Source organism: Heptranchias perlo, chromosome 43 (genome assembly GCF_035084215.1).
Source record: "Heptranchias perlo isolate sHepPer1 chromosome 43, sHepPer1.hap1, whole genome shotgun sequence".
Lineage (NCBI taxonomy): Eukaryota > Metazoa > Chordata > Chondrichthyes > Hexanchiformes > Hexanchidae > Heptranchias > Heptranchias perlo.
Window position 1 is genome coordinate 7,154,561 of NC_090367.1, and position 27,093 is coordinate 7,181,653.

At 48.7% G+C, this 27,093-nt stretch overlaps 1 protein-coding gene across 18 annotated transcripts in view; it reads left to right on the forward strand.

Annotated features, from left to right (window-relative positions):
* The window catches only part of LOC137306476 (neurexin-2-like), a 1,403,359-nt gene that overhangs the window by 897,652 nt on the left and 478,614 nt on the right, over nt 1–27,093 (forward strand). The window lies entirely within an intron of this gene.

Below are 27,093 nucleotides of genomic sequence, written 5' to 3' on the forward strand. Positions count from 1 at the left end.
AGGCAAGTATATCCTTCCTTAGGTAAGGTGACCAAACCTGTACACAGTACTCCAGGTGTGGTCACACCAGAGCCCTGTACAATTGTAGCAAGACCTCCTAACTCTTGTACTCCAAGCTGGTTACCTGGTTTCTCACCTCTCCCAGGAGATCACATGATTTTGGTTGGATCGGGGAGCATATATACTGAGATATATGAGGTATCACAATTGTGTGGGACAGGCTGGAAGTACCAGAGGGTCTTTTCCTGTCTGTCATTGTTAGTATGTTGCACCCCACTCCCTCAAGCGTCCTGTAGCAGGATCTCTCATCCCCATCCCCGCCCCCACCCCCCCTCACCATTGCCTGAGGCAGGACTCCTTTTCCATCTTGTTACCATCCCCTTTTGGGGGGAGGTCATTGCTCAAGGCGAGTGTGGAGACACCAGACTCCGACAGTGACCACCCATGTTAACTTAAGGTCAATTTCCCTCCTCCCTTTCAAGGGGGCACCTTGCACTGTCACATAACATCCCACCAGCAATTCACCTTGGGCACTGCATGGCTTTTGATTGTCAGACGGCCAGTTCTTCTACAGGTCCATTGTAAACGGACAAGTTTACCCCTCAAGCCAGGCGAGCTGTTATCAGCCCAATATATTGGCGATGGGGTGGGAGAGAAGGGAGGAAGAAATAAATATTGATTTTGGTGGCATCTCCGATGAGCAGAGTTGCCCAATAATCGGTGCCAATCTGCCGTCTCAGCAATGTGCGTCTCCTTAATGGGTGGGTATGGCTTGTATGTGTGATGCACGTATGTGTGCCAGCCTGTGGGAGCCTGGCAGCGACAGGGTGTGTAGCCCTCGCACTCCAGTTGATGACCTACATGGCCTGGCCACCAAACTGCTCCCACAGCAGGGGATAATCTGGGTCACCTTTTTTTTTTTTGTGTGAATTTTATACTCGTGAAGATGAGTGACTTTAGTTCTAGAGACTGGAACACGTTCTATTTCAGGCTCCCAGGGTTGGCATCAAGCAAAGTGAAGCCAGCACATGTCGCTCATTGCAACCCACCCCTCCAGAGCCACCATGAGCAAGCAGTTGAAGCTCCTCCTAATGACAGGGGGGAGAAGTGGGAGCTTGGGCTGATTTTTTTTTCCCCTGCTTGCTCAGGCCCCCTGTGGTGTTCCTACCAACTCCGCAGCCGAGTTCAGGTAACCCAGCACCGACTCGCATTTATACAGCGCCTTTAACGTAGTGAAACGTCCCAAGGCGCTTCACAGGAGCGTAATCAGACAAAATCTGACACCGAGCCGCGTAAGGAGAGATTAGGACAGGTGACCAAAAGCTCGGTCAAAGAGGTAGGTTTTAAGGAGAGACCGAAAGGAGGAGAGAGAGAGGTGGGGAGGTTTAGGCCGGAGGATCGAAGCCAAGACCGTCGTTCAGTTTCACACCAGGCAATACATCGATCCACTGAGGTGGCCTTGCATTTTCATGATTGTGAGGCCCGAGGAAGTAACGAGTTAGGGTGTGCGTTAAGTCTTGATAGGAACAAAATTAGGATGCAGGAAGAAAGAGAGAGCTGACCTGACCTCGGAGTGCTTGACAAGGTAACATACAGGGAGCTCTGTGTTCCATCTGACCTGCAGAGTACCTGACTAGATTACTTAATGGGATCCTGTAAACTGACCTGCTGTGCGTTGTATGTGACCTGTGTCAGCTCTACCTGGCAATGTGTCGTCATGTCAAACAAAGCAAAAACATTCTTTCACTGGTTCGTATTGTCAGCCATCGTCCCTTTAGCTGAAGGCCTCACGTTACAATTAGTGCTCCCTCCCTCACTCTGCGCTCTCTATCTCCGGCCGCCTCTCTGCGCTCTCTATCTCCGGCCGGCTCTCTGCGCTCTCTATCTCCGGCCGGCTCTCTGCGCTCTCTATCTCCGGCCGGCTCTCTGCGCTCTCTATCTCCGGCCGGCTCTCTGCGCTCTCTATCTCCGGCCGGCTCTCTGCGCTCTCTATCTCCCGCCGGCTCTCTGCGCTCTCTATCTCCCGCCGGCTCTCTGCGCTCTCTATCTCCCGCCGGCTCTCTGCGCTCTCTATCTCCCGCCGGCTCTCTGCGCTCTCTATCTCCCGCCGGCTCTCTGCGCTCTCTATCTCCCGCCGGCTCTCTGCGCTCTCTATCTCCCGCCGGCTCTCTGCGCTCTCTATCTCCCGCCGGCTCTCTGCGCTCTCTATCTCCCGCCGGCTCTCTGCGCTCTCTATCTCCCGCCGGCTCTCTGCGCTCTCTATCTCCCGCCGGCTCTCTGCGCTCTCTATCTCCCGCCGGCTCTCTGCGCTCTCTATCTCCCGCCGGCTCTCTGCGCTCTCTATCTCCCGCCGGCTCTCTGCGCTCTCTATCTCCCGCCGGCTCCCTGTGGCTCCCTCACTGAGCCTTTTGCATTTTCGGGCTCCAGAATAATTGTGCCAGTAGGATCCATAAAATGTGCTAAACAGTCATCTCCTGTGAAAATTGATTACAGTTAATTTATTAGAAATACCTGGAGAGGGTATTTATCAGCAGGACGCTGACTATAATGTGCCAGACCTAAAATGTATTGATGCATTATCTGCTGCTTGTTGCCCAGCAACGTAATAGTTTAGCACCTACAAATCCATTAAGGCCATTATGTTTAAGTAAATGCCAGCCCAGTGCTGCCTGAGCCCTTCAGAAAGGTTTCATTATACACCTGTCAAACTCCGCACATCAAATGTGGCCGGTTTTCTTTTTATTTCACGTTGAGAGGCTTCACAAGGTGTTTTAACCTCGTCCCCTCGACACTATCTCTCAAGAAATAGCTGTTATGATTTACCTCAGTGACCCAAGTGTGCCATTCCCCCTCGTTTTATTTTTGTATTATTTTGGATTCACAAGACAATAAAAGCCCCAAGCATTGTATTAACGCCACAGTTAGGATTTTAATTCCTTGGTCATAGGGCTTTCTCTGCTGCCTAATAGAAGCTTCAGAATGATACTGGGGCTAAAAGGGTTAAAATATGAGGACAGGTTGCATAGACCAGGCTTGTATTCCCTCGAGTCTAGAAGATTGAGGTGTTTCAGATGATTAAAGGATTTGATAGGGTAGATAGAGAGAAGCTATTTCCTCTGGTGGGGGGAGTCCAGGGCAAGGGGGCATAACCTTAAAATTAGAGCCAGGCCGTTCAGGGGTGATGTCAGGAAGCACTTTTTCACACAAAGGGGAGTGGGAATCTGGAACTCTCTTCCCCAAAAAAGCTGTCGAGGCTGGGAGTCAATTGAAAATTTCAAAACTGAGATTGATCGATTTTTTTGTTGGGTGAGGGGATTAAGGGTTACGGAACCAAGACGGTTGGATGGAGTTAGGATACAGATCAGCCATGATCTAATTGAATGGGCGTAGCAGGCTCGAAGGGCTGAATGGACTCCTCCTGTTCCTATAGCCCTTTAAAAGGCCATCGATGTGTGCAGGCAGGCTACAAAATGACGCACCATTGCCATTTGGCGATCATTTAGGTTTGCCACGGTTGTCGCGTGGGATTGGGATCAGGTTTGGCTGTGATGCCATCCCATGGTCGAATAGCAGCACTGACTCTCCCTTGCCCAGGCCCACCCCTCCAGAGTCAACGTCTTCGGGAGAGGCGGGGAGAAAATATGGACACGCAAGCAACTGCGCTCTTGAAGCACTCGCAATCAAAGTGTGTGAATGGCCCATGTAGACAGAGCAACATGAATTGGCAATCTGCATGCACTGCCTCCCGAGCAGGAGCTGAACACCAGCTGTCAGGCTGGTCTCTGCTATCCCTCCTGCAGCAGCATCGTCGCCGTTAACACTGCAGCATTGCCACTGAACACGAACACACACACACACACACACACCCGCCGCCCCCCCCTTTGATCTTACTGAATCCACTTCAGTAGGCCTTGCTTCAAAGACAGTGTCTCCGAGCACGAAACGAGGAGGAAAAAGAAAAGAGTTGGAGGAGCAATCTTAAGGCGTGATGAAGTCGAAAGGTTCTGAAGCTAGAGAGTTCCGACTATACATTGAAGGTTTATTCTACAATGGTGGAGCGGAGGGAGAAGGGAATTAGTAGTAATGCAGTGTCACAGAAGCAGAAGATGTGTGGACGAATATTTTTTTTTATTCGTTCATGGGATGTGGGTGTCGCTGGCGAGGCCGGCATTTATTGCCCTTGAGAAGGTGGTGGTGAGACGCCGCCTTGAACCACTGCAGTCCGTGTGGTGAAGGCTCTCCCACAGTGCTGTTAGGAAGGGAGTTCCAGGATTTTGACCCAGCGACAATGAAGGAACGGCCGATATATTTCCAAGTCGGGATGGTGTGTGACTCGGAGGGGAACGTGCAGGTGGTGTTGTTCCCATGTGCCTGCTGCTCTTGTCCTTCTAGGTGGTAGAGGTCGCGGGTTTGGGAGGTGCTGTCGAAGAAGCCTTGGCGAGTTGCTGCAGTGCATCCTGTGGATGGTACACACTGCAGCCACTGTGCAACGGTGGTGAAGGGAGTGAATGTATAGGGTGGTGGATGGGGGTGCCAATCAAGCGGGCTGCTTTGTCCTGGATGGTGTCGAGCTTCTTGAGTGTTGTTGGAGCTGCACTCATCCAGGCAAGTGGAGAGTATTCCACCACACTCCTGATTTGTGCCTTGTAGATGGTGGAAAGGCTTTGGGGAGTCAGGAGGTGAGTCACTCGCCACAGAATACCCAGCCTCTGACCTGCTCTTGTAGCCACAATATTTATGTGGCTGGTCCAGTTCAGTTTCTGGTCAGTGGTGACCCCCAGGATGTTGATGGTGGGGGATTCGGCGATGGTAATGCCGTTGAATGTCAAGGGGAGGTGGTTAGACTCTCTCTTGTTGGAGATGGTCATTGCCTGGCACTTGTCTGGCGCGAATGTTGCTTGCCACTGATCAGCCCAAGCCTGGATGTTGTCCAGATCTTGCTGCACGCGGGCTCAGACTGCTCGGGCTGCAGCTGCAGAAGATAAAAAGAAAGGCTTCCATTTAGATGGCATCACATCGCTGAGAAACATTTCAAAATGCCTCGCGTGCAGTGACTGAATTTGAAGTGCAGTCACTGTTGTCGTGTAACCAATGCAACCGCCATTTTACATCCCACAAATAACGATGGGGCGAATGGCTAGTTGATCCGTTTTTAGTGGTGTTGATTGAGGGAGGAATGTTGGTTATAACACTTCCCTGAATGGGCAGACAGTATAATTTCTCAAACCAAAGCGCAATGAAGTGCTCCCTTGCTTAATGTATTGGAGTTTTGGCCTGGATTATGTGCTTAGGTTCTGGAGTGGGGCTTGAATCCACAAATGTGCAGACTCAGAATTGAGAGCTGTTCTGCTCCTAACATCAGTCAGATGGGATGGATTTGAAGGCGAGGATTGACTATTATCTTCTCTCTGGTGAGGGAATTGGATTCTGGGCTATTGGAGCGTAAAATGTTTTTGCCGTTGGGAATAGTTGAAGCAGGCACCGTTGCACTTTTTCAGGGAAAATTGGATAAATATTTGAGAACAAGACCCAGGGCTATGGGGAGAGAGTGGGGCAGTGGGATTAGTTTGGGATTGATACAGGGCTATGGGGAGAGAGCGGGGCAGTGGGATTAGTTTTGGATTGATACAGGGCTATGGGGAGAGAGCGGGGCAGTGGGATTAGTTTGGGATTGATACAGGGCTATGGGGAGAGAGCGGGGCAGTGGGATTAGTTTGGGATTGATACAGGGCTATGGGGAGAGAGCGGGGCAGTGGGATTAGTTTGGGATTGATACAGGGCTATGGGGAGAGAGTGGGGCAGTGAGATTAGTTTTGGATTGATACAGGGCTATGGGGAGAGAGTGGGGCAGTGGGATTAGTTTGGGATTGATACAGGGCTATGGGGAGAGAGTGAGGCAGTGGGATTAGTTTTGGATTGCTCTCGCAAAGAGCTGGCACAGACACACTGGGCCAAATCCTGTGCTGTAAACTTGTATAGTTCTATCTCGTAGTATGTTGGAAAGCTGTCCAGAGGGCAGATGGTACCAATACAATGACTGCCAGGCATTGGTCAACAACTAAGGACGTGCAAGGTGGGAGTGTGTGAAGTTCCTCTTGCAATTAACAACCTTGTTAATAATATCACATTCTTAGATATCACATGTTTCAGTGATCTCCCACAGTCGTCTTCGAGAGTTACTCAGAAAAACAGGCCTGATCTTGCTCGCTTCTTTAAGCGGAATTTCACCTTGAGAGAAAGTCCGTTGCCGTTGAATAGACATGTTTTAGGCGGTCGATTGTGTTGCACATTCACTATCTTTCTGCAGTAAGATTCATGCTCAGAGGCTGGGATTTGGCAGAAGATGTCAGCAGGTTTATAACATCTACATTTGTCTTCATCAGCGACAATACTTCTCTCCACCTCCCCAGGACTGTGTGTGTGCGGGGTTTCCTCGCTGGCTTCGTACCGTCTCCCAAACACTTGCTACATCAGATCATTTAGTTGCAGCGATTATGTTGATCAATGGTCCTGCTTGAGTTCCAAGAGCTGGTCAATGTTCAGGGCGTGACATTGACTTGAAATTAAGAGGAAGGTCATTGGCAAATCAGCACCCTGCCTTGGGCAAGTGGGAGGAGCTCAGATGCTCGGCTTCCCCTCGAGCCTGATCCAGATGAAAGATGTCCCACTCTGGACTGGAGAAATGAGCTGGAGCCTTTATAATGCTGGGAAAAGGTGGGATGATGGGAACAAATCTGGGAAGGGTTGAGGAAGGACAGGGCCGAGAGGTAGAGAACCTCCGCTGGAGGGAGGAGACTTCCTTGTATATATTAGTCCAAGATTCAACCTCCCTCTCAGGGTCAGATAGCATAGAGGAGCTATACCGGGACTGGGCCTGTCCAGGGTTTTTCTTTCAGTTTATGGGATGGTTTGGATAAGAGTTGCAGTTTGAGTTTTATTGGAACACTTGTACCATGATAAAGGAAAGACTTCAGGTGCCTTTCACCACCTCAGGACGTCCCAAAGCGCTTTACAAATAATGAAGTATTTTTGAAGTGTAGTCACTGTTGTAATGTAGGAAACACGGCAGCCAATTTGCGCACAGCAAGATCCCACAAACAGCAATGTGATAAACGACCAGATCATCTGATTTTAGTGATGTTGGTTGAGGGATAAATATTGGCCCAGGACACCGGGGAGAACTCCCCCTGCTCTTCTTCCAATAGTGGCCGTGGGATGTTTTACGTCCACCCGAGAGGGGCAGGCAGGGCCTCGGTTTAACGTCTCATCCGAAAGACAATGCAGCACTCCCTCAGCACAGCGCTGGGATTGTCGGCCTGGATTATGGGCTCAAGTCCCTGGAGTGGGGCTGGAACCCATGACCTTCTGACTGAGGTGAGAGAGAGACACCCACTGAGCCACAGCTGACACTGACCTGCTTTGTGAGGCTGATACAACATTTGGGCCGAATACCAGCCTGTGTTTATACTGCTGAATATTCCTTCCTATGGCTCAGTCTTAGAAAAAAAGAAAACATTAGTCGTTTTAAAAATGTCCCTGGAAGTAGGGTCCCTTTGGGGTCGAGTTAACTCCAAGGTGACCCACCTCGCAATGGGAGATTGACTCCAATACATGAACCTCTCCGGTCGACATAGGATGAGAACTGATCTGGCCCGGGTAAATTGTAATCACAGATTGGCAGACAAAACTGTAATTGAACAGTGGACGGCCTTTAAGGAGGAGTACAGTCTCGGCACATTCCCACGAGACAGAAAGGTAGGGCAACGAAAGCCTGGATCACAAAAGAGATCGTGAGTAAGATGAAATAGGGAAAAAGGGGCGTATGACAGATGTCAGGTTGATAATACAAGTGAGAACCAGGCAGAATATTGAAAGTTCAGAGGGGAAGCGAGAAAGGAAATTAGAGGGTACAAAGAGAGTTTGAGAATAGACTGGCAGCCAACATAAAAGGGAACCCAAAGGTCTTCTACAGGAATGTAGACCGTAAACGGGTATGATGTGGAGATGCCGGTGATGGACTGGGGTGGACAAATGTAAGGAATCTTACAACACCACCAGGTTATAGTCCAACAGTTTTATTTGAAAATCACAAGCTTTCAGAGCTTGCCTCCTTCGTCAGGTGAGTGACGAAGGAGGCAAGCTCCGAAAGCTTGTGATTTTCAAATAAAACTGTTGGACTATAACCTGGTGGTGTTGTAAGATTCCTTACATCAGTAAACGGGTAGTAAGAGGAGGGGTGGGGCCGACTATGGACCGTAAAGGAGATCTACTCTGGCAGAGGGGATGGCCAAGATACTAAATGAGTACTTTGCATCTGCCTTTACCAAGGAAGAAGATGCTGCCAGAGTCTCAGTAAAGAAAGATATAGTTGAGATACTGGATGGGCTAAAAATTGATAAAGAAGAGGTACTAGAAAGACTAGAAAGTCATCTCGTCTGGATGGAATGCATCCTAGGTTGCTGAGGGAAGTAAGGGTGGAAATTGCAGAGGTACTGGCCATAATCTTCCAAACATCCTTAGATACGGGGGTGGTGCCAGAGGACTGGAGAATTGCAAATGTTACACCCGTGTTCAAAAAAGGGTGTAAGGATAAACCCAGCAACTATAGGCCAGTCAGTTTAACCTCCGCAGTGGGGAAACATTTAGAAATGATAATCCAGGACAGAATTAACAGTCACTTGGACGAGTGTGGATTGATTAGGGAAAGCCAGCACGGATTTGTTAAAGGCAAATCGTTTTTGACCAATTTGATAGAGTTTTTTGATGAGGTAACAGAGAGGGTCAATGAGGGCAATGCGGTTGATGTGGTGCATATGGATTTCAAAAGGCGTTTGATAAAGTGCTGCATGGTAGGCTTATCATCAAGATTGCGGCCCATGGAATAAAGGGGACAGGAAACAGAGAGTAGTGGTGAACGGTTGCTTTTCGGACTGGAGGGAGGTGTACAGTGGTGTTCCCCAGGGGTCAGTGCTGGGACCACTGTTTTTCTTGATATATATTAATGACTTGGACTTGGGTGTACAGGGCATAATTTCAAAATTTGCAGATGACACAAAACTTGGAAGGGTAGTAAACAGTGAGGAGGATAGAGATAGACTTCAAGAGGATATAGACAGGCTGGTGGCATGGGCAGACACGTGGCAGATGAAATTTAATGCAGAAAAATGCAAAGTAATACATTTTGTTAGGAAGAACGAGGAGAGGCAATATAAACTAGAGGGCACAACTCTAAAAGGGGTACAGGAACAGAGAGATCTGGGGGTACATGTGCACAAATCGTTGAAAGTGGCAGGGCAGGTTGAGAAAGCGGTTAAAAAAGCATACGGGATCCTGTGCTTTATAAATAGGGGCACAGAGTACAAAAGTATGGAAGTCATGATGAACCTTTATAAAATACTGGTTCGGCCACAACTGGAGTATTGTGTCCAGTTCTGGCCAACGCACTTTAGGCAAGATGTGAAGGCCTCAGAGAGGGTGCAGAAGAGATTTACTAGAATGATTCCAGGGATGAGGGACTTTAGTTACGTGGATAGACTGGAGAAGCTGGGGTTGTTCTCCTTGGAACAGAGACGGTTGAGAGGAGATTTGATCGAGGTATTCAAAACCATGAAGGGTCTGGACAGAGTAGATAGAGAGAAACTGTTCCCATTGGCGGAAGGGCCAAGAACCAGACGACATAGATTTAAGGTGATTGGCAAAAGAACCAAAGGTGACTTGAGGAAAAACTTTCTTACACAGCGAGTGGTTGGGATCTGGAATGCACTGCCCGAGGGGGTGGTGGAGGCAGATTCAATCATGGCCTTCAAAAGGGAACTGGATAAGTACTTGAAAGGAAAAAAAATTGCAGAGCTACGAGGAAAGGGTGGGGAAGTGGGACTAGCTGGATTGCTCTTGCATAGAGCCAGCACGGACTCGATGGGCCGAATGGCCTCCTTCCATGCTGTCACCTTTCTATGAGTCTACTCCAGGGCACTTCTGATTGATCATCCAGCCTAACTCATTGATGGGACCTGGTAGGGTAGACCTGTGACTGAAGGGTGAAATTGTTCCCACTTGGCTCCCATTTGCTGGCTGGACATTTACAGAATGGTTTCTAATGCTGACCTGAACTAATTATAAACTGAGATAACCGAATGCTCCACAGAACATAATGGTCCCTGTCTTGCTTGGTCGTTGGGATTGAGACAGAGTGTTGCCTGAGCAGGACAGCAGGGCAGAGTCGAATTGTGATGATGCAAGGGTGAATGTCTGTGCTGGAGTTTTGCTTGATGATGTTTAGGGATCACAGAGTATTTATGTGGAACTTGCTGTCAAGAGATTAAATGGATGAGGTGGAGTCCATGATGGGATAAATTGTAAGTGGGCTGTGGCAGGAGCGTATTTGATAGGCAAATGTTCTTTTTACTTCCATTCTTTATATTGCTCTTGTGTAACACGGTCAATTTTTTCTTTCCATTGTGTCCCAGGGTGTCTCCTCTGTACAACCCACTGTTTCCCAGGGTGTCTCCTCTGTACAACCCACTGTTTCCCAGGGTGTCTCCTCTGTACAACCCACTGTTTCCCAGGGTGTTTCCTCTGTACAACCCACTGTTTCCCAGGGTGTCTCCTCTGTACAACCCACTGTTTCCCAGGGTGTCTCCTCTGTACAACCCACTGTTTCCCAGGGTGTCTCCTCTGTACAACCCACTGTTTCCCAGGGTGTCTCCTCTGTACAACCCACTGTTTCCCAGGGTGTCTCCTCTGTACAACCCACTGTTTCCCAGGGTGTCTCCTCTGTACAACCCACTGTTTCCCAGGGTGTCTCCTCTGTACAACCCACTGTTTCCCAGGGTGTCTCCTCTGTACAACCCACTGTTTCCCAGGGTGTCTCCTCTGTACAACCCACTGTTTCCCAGGGTGTCTCCTCTGTACAACCCACTGTTTCCCAGGGTGTCTCCTCTGTACAACCCACTGTTTCCCAGGGTGTCTCCTCTGTACAACCCACTGTTGCTTGTGTCCCCCTGCCCATATATTCCATTGATCCCAGGTGTGCCTCCTCTATATATCCTGCTGTTCCTTTGTGTGCCATCTCTACATATCCTGTTGTTCCCTGGTGTGCCATCTCTACATATCCTGTTGTTCCCTGGTGTGCCATCTCTACATATCCTGCTGTTCCTTGTGTTTCTCCTCTGACTTTCCCTGTCGTGTCCCTTCTGCAAATGTCTCTCTTCATTTATCTCATTAGTGTCTGTGGGACCTTGCTGTGTGTAAATTAGCAATTGCATTTCCCTACATTACAAAAGTGACTACACTACAAGAGTAATTTATTGGCTGTGAAGTACTTTGGGATGTCCTGAGGTCGTGAAAAGTGTTATATAAATGCAAATTCTTTCTTTAATGTGTATTGATACAGGAAACATGGGTATCCACTGAATCAGTCTACATTGGCAAAGGTGAAGGGAGAAAGGGATTTGAGCATAATTACTGAACATCCAAAAAACATATTTGGTCAATGAGAGACTGTGCTCAGTGGGGTAATCAGGTGCAACACATTTAGGTGTAAAGCAAAAACGGATTATTGATGAAGGTACATTATTGCGTGCAGCGATAGACACTATTTCTTCAAAAAGACATTGAAGAGTTTGTAGAATAAGTTTTCATTCTGTAGCTCAAAATACTTGAAGAGGAAAGTATGGTTGAACTGAGCTTGTTCTTCTGTAGATGTGTGTTTAAGTTGTGTTCCTTAGTCTCGGAATCACACCCTAAGTGCAATATGCTGGTTGTTACCACATCACCACTGTCTCGCATCATACCTCCCACTGCTCCTCTGTGTGTCTGAGGAACAGTGGGATGTGTAAGAGGAGACACTCTGAGGAACAGTGGGATGTGTACAGGAGACTCACTGAGGAACAGTGGGATGTGTACAGGAGACTCACTGAGGAACAGTGGGATATGTAAGAGGAGACACACTGAGGAACAGTGGGATATATAGAGGAGACATACTGAGGAACAGTGGGATATATAGAGGAGACACACTGAGGAACAGTGGGATATATAGAGGAGACACACTGAGGAACAGTGGGATGTATAGAGGAGACACACTGAGGAACAGTGGGATATATAAGAGGAGACACACTGAGGAACAGTGGGATATATAGAGGAGACACACTGAGGAACAGTGGGATATATAGAGGAGACACACTGAGGAACAGTGGGATATATAGAGGAGACACACTGAGGAACAGTGGGATGTATAGAGGAGACACACTGAGGAACAGTGGGATATATAGAGGAGACACACTGAGGAACAGTGGGATGTGTACAGGAGACTCACTGAGGAACAGTGGGATGTGTACAGGAGACTCACTGAGGAACAGTGGGATATGTAAGAGGAGACACACTGAGGAACAGTGGGATATATAGAGGAGACACACTGAGGAACAGTGGGATATATAAGAGGAGACACTCTGAGGAACAGTGGGATATATAAGAGGAGACACACTGAGGAACAGTAGGATATATAGAGGAGACACACTGAGGAACAGTGGGATATATAGAGGAGACACACTGAGGAACAGTGGGATATATAGAGACGACACACTGAGGAACAGTGGGATATATAGAGGAGACACACTGAGGAACAGTGGGATATATAGAGGAGACACATTGAGGAACAGTGGGATATATAGAGGAGACACATTGAGGAACAGTGGAATATATAGAGGAGACGACACACTGAGGAACAGTAGGATATATAGAGGAGACACACTGAGGAACAGTGGGATATATAGAGGAGACACACTGAGGAACAGTAGGATATATAGAGGAGACACACTGAGGAACAGTGGGATATATAGAGGAGACACACTGAGGAACAGTGGGATATATAGAGACGACACACTGAGGAACAGTGGGATATATAGAGGAGACACACTGAGGAACAGTGGGATATATAGAGGAGACACATTGAGGAACAGTGGGATATATAGAGGAGACACATTGAGGAACAGTGGGATATATAGAGGAGACACACTGAGGAACAGTGGGATATATAGAGACGACACACTGAGGAACAGTGGGATATATAGAGGAGACACACTGAGGAACAGTGGGATATATAGAGGAGACACACTGAGGAACAGTGGGATATATAGAGACGACACACTGAGGAACAGTGGGATATATAGAGGAGACACACTGAGGAACAGTGGGATATATAGAGGAGACACACTGAGGAACAGTGGGATATATAAGAGGAGACACTCTGAGGAACAGTGGGATATGTAGAGGAGACACACTGAGGAACAGTGGGTTATGTAGAGACGACACACTGAGGAACAGTGGGTTATATAGAGATGACACACTGAGGAACAGTGGGATATATAGAGATGACACACTGAGGAACAGTGGGATATAGAGAGGAGACACACTGAGGAACAGTGGGATATATAGAGGAGACACACTGAGGAACAGTGGGATATAGAGAGGAGACACACTGAGGAACAGTGGGATATAGAGAGGAGACACACTGAGGAACAGTGGGATATATAGAGACGACACACTGAGGAACAGTGGGATATATAGAGAAGACACACTGAGGAACAGTGGGATATATAAGAGGAGACACACTGAGGAACAGTGGGATATATAGAGACGACACACTGAGGAACAGTGGGATATATAAGAGGAGACACACTGAGGAACAGTGGGATATATAGAGGAGACACACTGAGGAACAGTGGGATATATAGAGACGACACACTGAGGAACAGTGGGATATATAGAGACGACACACTGAGGAACAGTGGGATATATAGAGACGACACACTGAGGAACAGTGGGATATAGAGAGGAGACACACTGAGGAACAGTGGGATATAGAGAGGAGACACACTGAGGAACAGTGGGATATAGAGAGGAGACACACTGAGGAACAGTGGGATATATAGAGGAGACACACTGAGGAACAGTGGGATATATAGAGACGACACACTGAGGAACAGTGGGATATATAGAGGAGACACACTGAGGAACAGTGGGATATATAAGAGACGACACACTGAGGAACAGTGGGATATATAGAGGAGACACACTGAGGAACAGTGGGATATATAGAGGAGACACACTGAGGAACAGTGGGATATATAGAGGAGACACACTGAGGAACAGTGGGATTTTTAGAGGAGACACACTGAGGAACAGTGGGATATATAGAGGAGACACACTGAGGAACAGTGGGATATATAGAGGAGACACACTGAGGAACAGTGGGATATATAGTGCCTGCCCGCTCTCATACTCTTCATTTCCTCTCTTTCACCTTCCTGTTTGGTATCAGTTGTTTTCCCTTCTCCTCATCAATCACTTTGAGCTGTCTCCCTGTACCCGAGGAGAACGAACCAAATCTTGCTTGCTGCTGTCATCGCCTCCAAAAATCAGAGTGTAAAATACCAAAAGAGATCTCCTGTCTCCTGCTTGAGTTCCCTCCTCCAAAGGATTCAGGTAGTTTGATGAGTGATGACTGTTGCCTTTGAAGCAATGCTCTCTACACCATATGCCCTCTACTCCTTAGATGCACATTAATATAATTGATTAAAATATTCTTTGAGCATTTCTCCTGTCACCAATGTCAGAATACCCGATTGACATTCCCGTGGATCTACATTCACTCTTCCTTTTCAATGTCTCTCCACTCCTAAGGCAGAGCCTCAGGTTTTCTGCAGCTACTTAAAAATATTAACCAAGTGCTCACCTATTCCTGCACACACTTGCTTTAGGATTCCTGGTTGTCGTCCACCTGATTCAGGCTCGCTGCTTTGGCGATGCTGAATGCAGTTCCTGCATCAAACACAGCCAGGTCAGGAAGCAGAAGTGGTTAAACACATGGTAAGCTCCCTCCACACTGTCCCGTCAAACACTCCCAGGGAAGGTACAGCACGGGTTAGATACAGAGTAAAGCTCCCTCTACACTATCCCGTCAAACATTCCCAGGGCAGGTACAGCACGGATTAGAGACAGAGTAAAGCTCCCTCTACACTGTCCCATCAAACACTCCCAGGATAGGTACAGCACGGGTTAGATACAGAGTAAAGTTCCCTCTACACTGTCCCATCAAACACTCCCAGGGTAGGTACAGCACGGGTTAGATACAGAGTAAAGCTCCCTCTACACTGTCCCGTCAAACATTCCCAGGGCAGGTACAGCACGGATTAGAGACAGAGTAAAGCTCCCTCTACACTGTCCCATCAAACACTCCCAGGGTAGGTACAGCACGGGTTAGATACAGAGTAAAGCTCCCTCTACACTGCCCTGAAACAATGGGCCTCAGACCGAGTCAAAGAAGTGATCCTCCCAATGAACCAATGTGGCATTTGTCCATATCCTATACCAACCATCTTGTCCTTCCTGAGTGAGATTGCCAATTTAGTGCTAAGTAATGGCAAAACCAGGTGTCCTTTGTGCTGTCGCCCATGCCCACTGGGAGATGGACGGTGTCCGAGAGTGCCTAAACTAATTTCACTTACAACCTGTACTGTTAATGGAGAGGAGACTTTCACCTCATGGTCTGGGGCTCAGACTAGTGTCCAACCCACTGTTTCACCCAGGTGCCTTCTCTATTGACGTGAATTCCTCAACAACAAAAAAGGTCTTTTAGGAACAGGGAGCGCTCATTAAGCTTACGAAGCCTGTCTCTCCTCTTGACAAATTTCAATCTCTGCCACCTGCTTTCTCACCAGATCCTGTAATCCCTTCTCTCTGCTGAAAGACGTCTAATTGTCTCTTAAATCCGTTCACACTGTCTTCTTCAATGGTCTTCCCTTGGAATTTATTGCAAAAGTCTCGCCACCTTTTGTACAAATTGTTTTACACTTTCAAAATGCTCATCGGCCCAGAAACAGACATTTTGTACAGATTCCCTCATGCAGCAACATCAGAAATGAGCTCTGCTGTCTCCAGCCCTCTTTCCTGGAATTACAAGCAGAGTGCTGCTCACCAGAGCTGGCTCTGATCAATATATACAGGACCTCAGTACCATGCACGTCACCTTTGTTAATTGTACCCATATGATTTATATCAATTAGTGTTAATTGTATTCAGGTGGTGGGTATCAATTGGGAATTCTCTTATATCCATTTATAGGAGAGCTTATCTAGGGCGTGGGATGGGTAATGTGGGTCTCTGCGCATAAAGGCTTGGAAGCAACTGAAGATCAGGCTCTCGTGTTCTATCCTTCACCTGCTATCCAGCTTAGAATGACATACCGGATTTCTTTACTCTTAGTCTGGTTCAGCAAAAACTGAAAGCGAATACACTTGAAAGTTTAACACAATTTTATTAGCTGCAGCTGACCTTATCTATAGAATTGATTTCAACTCTTGACAGAGTCTGGTCAATCTCATAGAACAGGCAAATTACATGGTCAGAGTTCACACAATTATACATTTTCAGAGTGGGGAGGGACATGATTAGCAAGGGGTTAAAACCAATCATAAGCTGAGTCTGTGCAAGCCAGACTAACTGACATAATGACCGACCACTCACAGGTGATACCTGTTCATGCGTAGATCACAGGAAAGGGAGTCTCGCTTATCTCAGGCCTGGGATGTTTTTCGACCTTGTCCGAAATAAGGATCCATTCATTAGGTAGCTGCAAAACAACACTCCCTACACCTCCTTACCCCAGAATTCAGCTTATCATATCGCTTTGCTTGATTCATCATAAAGCATACATTTTCATACAGAAAATTAATAACATAAACGAATGATCAAAGAAAAGCTCATTGTTCTAATTCTAGCTAGCAAAATGGGCCACTTATATTAACCCCTGGTTTACCACACTGCCATTTTGTTATGGAGGCATCTTATTGAGCTACTGAAAGCTTACTACATATGCATTTCATTAGAGGGGCACCTCGTAGGTATTCTCAAGAACAGCCTTAAGGGACGAACTGGGGTACATGGCAGATCATGTACCTTTACAGTATTGACATCCACTCCCTCCACCACCGGCGCACCGTTGCTGCAGTGTGTACCATCTACAGGATTCACTGCAGCAACTCGCCAAGGCTCCTTCAACAGCACCTCCCAACCCCACGACTCCCGCCGCCTAGAACAACAAGGGCAGCAGGGACATGGGAACACCATCACCTCCAAGTTCCCCTCCGAGTCACACACCATCCCGACTTGGAAATATATCGGCCGTTCCTTCATCGTCGCTGGGTCAAAATCCTGGAACTCCCTTCCTAACAGCACTGTGGGCGAACCTTCACCACACGGACTGCAGCGGTTCAAGAAGGCGGCTCACCACCACCTTCTCAAGGGGCAATTAGGGATGGGCAATAAATGCCGGCCTTGCTCGTGATAGCCACAAAATAATTAAGGATTAGATTGCTATTTGCATGAGCCCATTTTGCCTTTAATGGGCATCAATAAACCCAAGGGAATGATGCCAGGCTGTGCCTCAAGCTGAAAAAGCACCAGGAACTGTGCACCAGTCAAATACCAACACTCCCCCTCCCCCCACCCGCATCAAAATCCCACAGCCATAGGAAGACTGATGTCCGTGCAGGTGACCGCACCCTGCTTCTACCCTCAATCCCTGCAGGGACCACTCACACCTCAAACCCAGTGGCCAGCAGCCCCTTGGAAATCAAAACCTGCAGTTTCCCAACGCGTGCTTCCCGTGGGGGAGGCTCAACTCCGGGAGTGTGCGTCCGGAAAATCGATCCTTAGAAATCCATTCACGGCATCTCTTCAAGGGCGCACTTGGCAGTCGCAACAGTAAGCTCGGTGCCATCAGTGCCACTGGCACATCGGAGGCTGTGCCTCCCTCCCTCCCCACAAGTGACTCACTCTAAACTGAATCATCTCCAGAGTGTGGTTTCTCTCGTGGGAACAAGCAATAAGAACCCACAGAGATTTCTCAATGACTCTTCGATCTGCTCCTCATATACATACATTTCCTGTGTATCCATTTTAAAATGTGGTCTGGGACTTCCTCCCTGTCTTCATTTTCTTTTGAGGCTAAATCCAGCTTTCCCCATGGCCGTGTCAGTGTATAGCTGAGACCGAGCAGAAGGTGTCAGCCGCGGCTCAGTTGGTATCAGTCTCTCTCTCACCTCTGAGTCAGAAAGTCACGGGTTCGAGCCCCACTCCAGAGACTTGAACCGTAATCCAGGCCGACACTCCCAGCGCCAGTACTGAGGGAGTGCTGCACTGTCGGAGGTGCCGTCTTTCGGATGAGATGTTAAACCGAGGCCCCGTCTGCCCCTCTCAGATGGACGTATAAGATCCCATGGCACTGTTGGAAGAAGAGTGGGGGAATTCTCCCCATTGTCCTGACCAATATTTATCCCTCAACCACCATCATCACTTATCTGGTCATTATCGAGTTGCTGTTTGTGGGATCTTGCTGTGCGAAAATTAGCTGCCATGTTTCCTAAATTACAACAGTGACTACACTCAAAAGTACTTTGTTGGTTATAAAGCGCTTTGGGCCGTCCTGAGGCCATGAAAGAAGCTGTATAAATGCAAGTCTTTTTGGAGAGTGGTTTAAACCCACGACCTTCTGACTCCGAGGAGAGAGTGTTTGTGACAGAGCCAAGGCTGACACGTGCAAACTTAAGTACTCTTGGAGAGTGTCTTCTGTCAGCTTGTGAGATTTTCACTGTTAGCAGGGAGCAAACTGAACAATGTGAAGATGGTACAGCTTGATAATTGTACCAGTGTGATTTATATCAATTAATGTTAATTGTATACAGGCAGTGGGTATCAATTGGGGACTCTCTTATATCCATTTATACGAGAGCTCATCTCGGGAGTGGGTGTGGGTAATGTGGATCTCTGTGAATAGAGGCTTGGAAGCAACTGAAGACCAGGCTCCTGTATTCTATCCTTCACCTCCTGGCTGTCGAGTTTGTAACACTCCTATCAGTTGTTGAAGGTGGATTTACAAAGTGATGAAGATACCAGGTAATGTTTCTCGACGTGTTGGGCAGCGACGTTTTTAAGTTGATGCCTCTGCCTGTTCTCCCTTTGTCTCCAGAGGGCACTGACTCTTGCCCAGAGTTACGTAGGTGGCAGCAGCCCTCGGCTACCCCGCCCAAATGGCCGTTCTTCGGGCCTGGGTGGTGGCAGGCTATTCAACCACCGAGGGCGTCGCCGCCACACCTCGACTCTGCCCAATATCCAAAGGTGTCCTTTTCCCGGCCGGGGGTCACTGGGCTGGTTCACCACCCCCTTACCTCCACAGGAAGCACATCGGCAGTTTCTCCCCCCCCCCAACCGAGATCAGCTGACTCAGCACGGACCAGTGATGGGCGCTGGGACCCTCCCGGTCCACGCGGTTCAGTGGGGCGTGGCATTGCCCACAAACACGTGCGGAACGTGGGAAATGCTGGGCGCCATGATTCCTCCGACAGCCGACGATGTGAAGAGACGGAACTGTGGTTCTGTCTGTATTCTTGCTTGCAGGCGTGAAAATAAACGAGACAGGGATTTATAATTATCCCCAACAGTCAGAGTCGAATGCGCAGAACCCTCTCTTACAGCTCGGTAGCTCCAAGGAGAAAGAAAAAAAAAACTCCCATTATTTATTTTTTTTAACAGCTTTAAATTTTTTTTCTGCCAGTTTTTAACTCCTGTCACTCTGGCAACAGCATCACTGCTATCCTCTCTTATTTTACTATTTCCCCTCAAGAGCTGAGCTGTCACTTGGTCTCCATCAGTACAGGGAGCCCAAGGGCTGTGCGATGCCACTCAACCCACATCAGTCTGTGGAGAAGGAGGAAGCTGTTCGCTGTCACTCAGTGTCTGGGGGGGCCCTGTGAAAGAAAGAAAGACTTGCATTTATATCGCGCCTTTCACGACCTCAGGGCGTCCCAAAGCGCTTTGCAGCCAATGAAGTACTTTTGAAGTGTAGTCGCTGCAGTGACGTGGGTAAACGCGGCAGCCAATTTGCGCACAGCAAGATCCCACAAACAGCAATGAGATAATGACCAGATAATCTGTTTTTAGTGATGCTGGTTGATAAACATTGGCCCAGGACAGCTGCTCTTCTTCCAATAGCGGCCGTGAGATCTTTTACGCCCTCCCTCAGTACTGGCACTGGGTGTGTCGGCCTGGGATATGGGGCTCAAGTGCCTGGAGTGGGGCTCGAACCCACGACCTTCTGCCTCAGAGGCGAGAGAGAGAGAGAGAGTGAGCCAGAGCTGACACCTTGGAGGCTACCCGCTGTCACTTGGTCTCTGTCAGCCATGTGTGTGCGTGTGTTTGGGTCGGGAAGGGAAGGGATCAAATGGTTCAAGTACTCATTCACAGCCCTAGTCGGAGTCACGCTGTCGGCCTGACAACTTGAACCCGGCCATCTGTTTTAAGCTCACTTCACTCCACTTCCTTCTGTGTCTGGTGATGTGCAGACATGAATTAGCCATTAAGGTTTTTGATAGATTTTCATCAGAGTTCAAACCACTCTCACAACCCCATCTCCAACCTGCACCCGCCCCCCCCCCCCCGCCTCTTCCTGTTCACTTCTGGTCTTGGCCTGACCTGTAGGGAACTGATGACACTTCAGGTCCCTGAACCTGCCTTTGAATCAAGTGCCTTTTGTCACGCTAGGCCGAGACTAAAGAATGGGAAATTTATTAAAGCACCATTAGACTGCCTCCAGAAAGAGTGTGGTTCGCAGCAAGTCTCAGCTTCCCACCTGCTGAGGTGGAATCGTTCAGAAGCAGTTTCCCTCCAAAACCCGTCAAAGACGGGCCCAGGCCCAGAATGAAGGGGCTTTTAAACTGATGTGGTGCTACTGACTCCCAGAGGGCAGGTTTCACGCAGCCCCACGTAAAGCACCCGATCTATTTCCCTCCAGAGTCCACCTTTCAGACTCACATTTTATGGACTTTTTGTTCTGCCCTCTGAACTATCTTCCCCTTGCTTCCAAATGACCTTTGAGAGACATCTAAAATCGAAAGTGGAGAGCAGAACAGAGAAGTGGGTCTCCCATACCTCGTGTGGACATCAATGCCGGCATAGACCAGTTGGGCCGAATGGCCTATTTCTGTGCTGTAGACTGTATGTCATCTATCTCATACTGAGCCACAATGTAAAACCAGCCTTAGATAGGCCTTGCCATCTTTGCGGTATGAAGTGTTTAGTCGCAGAGATGCCAGACTGTGAATATGTGATTGTTCTAATATAATCTGTTTAGCTCTTGATCATTTTTTATTTAGAGATTAAGCAGCAGGAGCCCTGATTTTAAACGGTATTTGTTATCTTCATACTTATTTGAACCATGAATTTTATGCCCATCAAAGTGAGCGATGCTCCTCCTGGGGAGTGGAACACATCCAATTACAGCCTGCCTGATCACATACAGCACGGGTTAGGTACAGGGTAAAGCTCCCTCTACACTGTCCCATCAAACACTCCCAGGGCAGGTACAGCACGGGTTAGATACAGAGTAAAGCTCCCTCTACCCAGTGTCCTATCAAACACTCCCAGGGCAGGTACAGCACGGGTTAGATACAGAGTAAAGCTCCCTCTACCCAGTGTCCTATCAAACACTCCCAGGGCAGGTACAGGATTAGATACAGAGTAAAGCCCCCTCTACACTGTCCCATCAAACACTCCCAGGGCAGGTACAGCACGGGTTAGATACAGAGTAAAGCTCCCTCTACACTGTCCCATCAAACACTCCCAGGGCAGGTACAGCACAGGCTAGATACAGAGTAAAGCTCCCTCTACACTGTCCCATCAAACACTCCCAGGGCAGGTACAGGGTTAGATACAGAGTAAAGCTCCCTCTACACTGTCCCATCAAACACTCCCAGGGCAGGTACAGCACGGGTTAGATACAGAGTAAAGCTCCCTCTGCATTGTCCCATCAAACACTCCCAGGGCAGGTACAGCACGGGTTAGATACAGAGTAAAGCTCCCTCTACACTGTCCCCATCAAACACTCCCAGGGCAGGTACAGCATGGGTTAGATACAGAGTAAAGCTCCCTCTAGAGCTGGGAGCCTTGCGGTCAGTTCTCAGCAGGCTATTCGACTATGGGCATGTCTGTTACTGGCTAAACCCAACACGCACACCTCTCAGCAATGGTTAGCAATCTGGGGCAAAAACACAAGCCGATTTAGGAACAGGAGGTGGCCATTCAGTCGCTCGAGCCTGTTCTGCCATTCGGTTAGATCTGGCTGATCTGTATCTTAACTCCATCTACCCGCCTTGGTTCCATAACCCTTGTCTAACATTCTGCAGCATTGCATTGTTGCAAGTTGTAGTGGATTAGCTGCAGAGCTGGATGAGACCAGGGATTAAAGAAGGGAAGAACTTTCATTTATACAGCACCTATCATGACCTCAGGACATCCTAAAGCGCTTTACAGCCAATGAAGTACTTTTTTTGAAGTGTAGTCACTGTTGTGATGTCGGAAACGCAGCAGCCAATTTGTGCACAGCAAGATCCCACAAACAGCAATGTGATAATGACTAGACAATCCTATTTAGTGATGTTGGGCCAGGAGAACTCCCCTGCTCTTCTTCCAACAGTTCCATGGGATCTTTTACGTCCACCTGAAAAGGCAGACAGTGCCTCGGTTTAACATCTCATCCGAAAGACACCACCTCCGACAGTGCGGCACTCCCTCAGTACTGCGCTGATGTGTCAGCCTATTTTTTTTGTGCTCGAGTCTCGGGAGTGGGGCTCGAACCCGCGACCACCTGATTCAGAGGCGAGAGCGCTATCACTGAGCCACAGCTCACTATCTAAGCTGACACTCCACTGCAGCACTGTCGGAGGTGTTATCCTTTGGCCAGACCTCATCTGCCTGCCGAAGGTCTCACAGGGAAACTCGAAGAAGAGCAGAGTGCTCTCTAGGTGCCCTGACCAACAATTTTCCATCATTTGCCAAAAAAAGAGATTGCGCGGGATTTCTGTGTGCAAAATGGCTGCCGTGTTTGCACCAACGTGGCCCAGCGCTAGTCTTAATGTGTGTGCAGCGATTTGCTTTATTTCAACTTGAGGAGAGCATAGAGCTGAACAGTGCCATTCAGTTCTGCCCTCTCACACTGCACTCAAAGGCTCTTTTATATTTTTTTTTGGTTAGGTTCTGGCCGACCAGTGCCTGCAGACGGACTCCCGGCGTTTACACTACCTCCATAAACTTCAGCTCATCCCAAAACTCTGCTGCCCTGTATCCTAACTCGCACCGAGTCCCGTTCACCCATCACCCCCTGTGCTCGCTGACCGACATTGGCTCCTGGTCCGGCAACGCCTCGATTTTAAAATTCTCATCCTTGTGTTCAAATCCCTCCGTGGCCTCGCCCCTCCCTCCCTATCTCTGTAACCTCCTCCAGCGCTACAAGCCTCCGAGATCTCTGCGCTCCTCCAATTCTGGCCTCTTGCCCATCCCCGATTTCCATCGCTCCACCATTGGCGGCCGTGCCTTCAGCTGCCTCGACCTGAAGTTCTGGAATTCCCTCCCTAAACCTCTCCGCCTCTCTCTCCTCCTTTAAGACGCCCCTTAAAACCTACCTCTTTGACCAAGCTTTTGGTCACCTGTTCCAATATCTCTCTCTTTGGCTCGGAGTCAATTTCTTTATGATTTACGCTCCTGTGAAGTGCCTTGGGTCATTTTGCTACGTTAAAGGCACTATATACATGCAGGTTGTTGAATCCAGCTCCTTTCTCCTGGCAGCAGACTGGCTGAATCACGACAAACTGGATCTACGAGTCAGGCGGGGTTAAAGTTGCTGGGGGTTAAATTCGATAATCCCCGAATCGTTGAGATGCAGGCAGCACGTGAGATTTGTGCTGCCTGGTCATTTACCTGACATCTGCGAGCAGCCAGGCCTCGCTGTGCTGTTGAGTGGCTGCTCACCACCAGGGGGGCCCAGATATCGCGAGAGTGGCTCGCACCTCTTAAAGGCAGCCTGCACCTCTTCCTTGTAAAATATAAGATACTGGTCCATACAGACTCTGAACGGAGATCAGACATCACTCATGTAAAACACAGATGCAGGTCCCATCCCTATGTTTACACACCGATGAGTTATGTTAAAACATTAAATAAAGTTTGCACACTACTAAATCCCACAACTTCCAATCTGCACGCCAGACCTCACCACTCTGCTGACCTGAGTTGGTACCAGGCCTGCGAGAGAGCATGCACCAAGGTTCTCTGATGACGCACTAGAGACTTTGCTGCAAGAGGTGGACAGAAGGAGGGGCATCCTTTATCCACAAGGGGGCAAGAGGCCCTCCAGACATATGCTGAAAAGGCAGTAGGGGACGCAGTCAGTGCCAGGTACAGCACCACGAACGTGGATGCAGTGCAGGAAGAAGTTCAGTGCTTTGACACGAGTGGTCAAGGTGAATGAGGTCAACTGTCAAGTGGCGTCTCCAACCAACTGCTCCACGCACTACACCCACATACCAACAAACTCTTCCAATCAGTACTCAGCTCTTCCAATCAGACGCTTCCTCTCATCCTCACACAATTACCACTGTTGCAAGCCGCACACTCACAGGTCACACGCACCGGCAGCTATTCGACCATGAAAGGCACATCACCCAAACATCCTGCAGGGCACTCACCGACACGCATCCTGCTTCCTTGCAGGAGAAGCTGGTGCATAACGGGAGGTGGCAGTGGCTCCATGGAACATGAACCTGCTATCCTCTCACAGCGTTCCTGTCCCCCCCCCCCTGCCACTCCGCCAGTGCCTTTGCAGTTGCCTGTCAGCTAGCCAGCCCACTCCCTGTAGAGTATTGAAACTTTATTATAGGAACATAAGAAGATAGGAACAGGAGGAGGCCATTTAGCCCCTCGAGCCTGTTCCGCCATTCAATGAGATCATGGTTGATCTGTGACCTGACTCCATGTACCCGCCTTAGCCCCATATCCCTTAATACCCTTGGTTAACAAAAATCTATCAATCTCAGATTTAAAATTAACAATTGAGCTAGTATCAACTGCCGATTGCAGGAGAGAGTTCCAAACATCTCCCACCCTTTGTGTGTAGAAGCGTTTCCTAACTTCACTCCTGCACGTCCTGGCTCTAAATGTTACACAATGTCCCCTAGTCCTAGTATTCAAGTCCAGGAACTCTCCAAAAGCAGCCAGAAGCAATAATCCAGCAATGGACCTGTAACTCCTGCATGGTCCCTTTAAACAGCGCTGGTAGGGTTGGGGGGTTCCTCCATGCTGTTCACGACCTGTTCAGCTGTGCGAGATTATGGCCGTGCATTGGCTGGAACGTGGAATTCCAAAATCGTATCTGTCCCTTTAAATCAGCGTTGCACACTGATCTAACGCATATTCTCCTTACTTTACATGCTGCCGGCGTTCGTTATCTGTGTGCGTGCGCGCGCGAGCAAACGCCTTTTCCAAGATGGCGTCCGGCGCACGTCACGCTAGAAGCGCGCGCACGCATTCCGGACGCCATTTTGTGTCCTTAGGAGGCCTCGTAGCACCTACACCAGGGGCGCTACGCGGCCCAATTGATAGTTCGCTATGTTTATTACAAGTAGCGAGTTGAGCAGGGGCTCAGAGTTGTGATGTGGTACGCACAGTGCAACAGCGGGATTAGAATGAGCAAACCACCGCTCGTCTACACTGCTAACAGTCACTCCTGATTTCCTCTGACCCCTGTCTGCACAGATGATAATCTCAGCACCGTTGGCCCTTGAAACATTAGTCACTGCAGGTGTGCGGCTGATGCATTTAAATAAGCCATCGTGCCGTCGCTGTTCTCTGAATGTAATCAGGCGTCACAGTGGTCAGCTATAGAATCAGCAGTCGATGGGGCACAAGGCCCTTCCTTCCCAGCACGGGGCCATTAATCTCTCCCAGGCTGACGCTGCTGACAGTGACAGATGCGCAGACATCACTGAGGAACATCTGGAACATTTGTTATGCTTTTAAACGGTCTCCGAGGCAAAGACAAATGGCAGCGGCCTGGTGCATGCTGGGCAGCCGATTGCTTTCTGTCAGACTTTGCTTGAAGTGCTGTAGCCCGCTGTGGAGTCGCCAACGGTAATGTGGTGGTGACTGGAGACACGAGATGTTCCCCCCCACCCCCACCCCCCCCCACCTTTTTAAAAGAAAAAATGACTAGCCGCCTTAGTGTAGTCCCCAACCAGTGTCGTATTGCTCGGGTTGCCAACTCTGGAGATGTCATCACATGATCTCGCCCCGCCCCCCCCACGCTCCCGCCATTGGTCGCCTGACGTGTCCATCCTCGCGGGGCCCCGCCTTCCCACCGCCAATCGGGAAGCGAACAGATTCTTAGTCAAAATCATCCAGTCGGGTAACTGTCAGTCAAATAGCCTTTCATCCCATCTCCGATACTTTTATAACGAACAAACCTAAGTGTTCAAATAGGTGAGTGAGGGAGACAGAGAGTGTCGAGTGAGAGAGCAATGGAGAGAAAACAAATACAACAGAGAACTCTAGGGTTGAAAAATGGGGCTCTGCATTTTGGTTACAGTGCCCTTGGGCAGGTTCATTGGCAATCAACCAAGGTTGTCTCTCCTGATTGCTATCAGTAAACCATGTTGGAAAATGCATGTTTCTGGGAGCTGGGTGACAGGATGGCGAGACAGGATAGCAAACCATGTTTGATTTCTTCTTTTTTCTTGAATCCCTCCTGAATCCAGAGGTGCTGATTCCCAATGGTACCAGCCACCCTGAGATCGAATCTGGGACTTTCCTAGTCTGTGCTACAGTGCTACTCAACTGGATAAATGCAGCCACTTGGGGGGGCCTTCCGCCATTTTTAAGCCATCGTGCTCCAGACACCAATCACACTCTGTTATATTTCAACCACAGGAAGTATTAATGCAAACCACTTATGCAACTAAATCTGAACTCCCCGAACCACTCAACCTGGTTGCTGTGAAGTTTTTTGGGGAGCGGACAAAGATGTAAATAAAAAACTAAAAAACTTGGATTTAAACATCGCCTTTCACGACCTCAGGACGTCCCAAAGCGCTTTACAGGCAATGAAGTGCTTCTGAACTGTAGTCACTGTTGTAATGCAGGAAACGCGGCAGCCAATTTGCGCACAGCAAGCTCCCACAAAGAGCAACGTGATCAGGACCATATAATCTGTTT